The sequence below is a fragment of the Chrysochloris asiatica genome, unplaced genomic scaffold (genome assembly GCF_000296735.1).
Source record: "Chrysochloris asiatica unplaced genomic scaffold, ChrAsi1.0 scaffold00062, whole genome shotgun sequence".
Lineage (NCBI taxonomy): Eukaryota > Metazoa > Chordata > Mammalia > Afrosoricida > Chrysochloridae > Chrysochloris > Chrysochloris asiatica.
In genome coordinates this window covers 16,738,977-16,740,295 of record NW_006408580.1, presented here as the reverse complement: position 1 = coordinate 16,740,295, position 1,319 = coordinate 16,738,977, and positions in this window count along the sequence as shown.

The following is a 1,319-nucleotide window of genomic DNA, read 5'->3' as shown; positions in this document are numbered from 1 at the left end:
AAAAAAAAAACATTGATGCATAGAATTTGACTGAATGCATTCTGTTTCACTAGTTAGATGGGGTGATTTAAAATGCCAGATAGTAATAAATGTGGATGGACATTAGCCCCTTAGAAGTTTGAATAGTTTATGTTTTTCAGGTTGAATTGCTAGTCCTAGTAATTGCTATATGTATTGAAGTTCCTACTTCTTTATTAATATTTTCACTCCTCTCCCCCGTCTTGTAATGTACAACAATGAGTTGCTTGGGGCTCTCTGTCATTTGTTGTTGTTAAGTGTTGTCGAGTAGGTTCTGACTCACAGTGACCTTGAATAATGTTTCCAAGAAGCTGTTTATGAGTTTGACCCATCAACCTTGTGATTAGCAATCCAGTGCTTATATATTAAGCAGCTTGCTAGAACACTGGTGACACTCAGGAAGACAGTATAACCTTCTACTATTTCCATGAGAGTGATGAAATCAAGGAAAGAGAACTTTTAGTAAATCCAATGATACTTCATACATCTAAAGCAAATAATATCAACCCTAGTGTTCTCAAAACTGTGACTATCAAATGTTCTCCTGACTGCATTTGCTCCCATCCACCTCACACACACATCCATTGGTGTCAGCATGGTTCATCTTCTCCTTTCTTGTTTCTTTCTTCCCTCTTTTCTTCTCTCCAAGAAGAAGCTCTATACAAATGCAGGATTGTTGTTGTTGTTAAATGCTGTTGAGTTGGTTTCAACCCATAGCGACACTGTATAGTGAGGAACAGCGGGGGACCTTGAACTGCCGACCTTGTGGTTCAAACCAACTTTACAGTCCAGCTCATTAACTCACAGCTCCACACAAGAACTCCTAAATACAGGGTAGGACAAGAGAAAAAATGGAACTCTCCACCAGTTTTCTCTAGATGATTGAGTTTCTCAAACAATGATTTTCTCAATACCACAAAAAAAGCTCTTAAAGACTGCGGATCCTAAGGGAGAATGCAGCTCCCTTATCAAATGTTTTTGGAAGGAAAACTGCAGGAGCTATGAGACAGAAGATATTTAAGAGCAATTATAGGTTTTCCCACAGTTCAATGAAAAAAAAAAAAATCCCTTGAGAGTCTTTTTTATTTTCTATAGTAATTTAAATTCCAGTGCATTAAAAATGTCACTGAATCAAACTTGTTACTAACTTGTCTGTACAGGCAGTCCCCAGATAATAGTGAGTTTTGTTCCTGAGCTTGTTTTTAAGTCTAATGTGTATATAAGTCAGAGCTGTTAAGTATGGTTCATATTTAACATCAATTAGTCAAATTTTGTCTTAGTTTGTAGTATATAGTGTACCT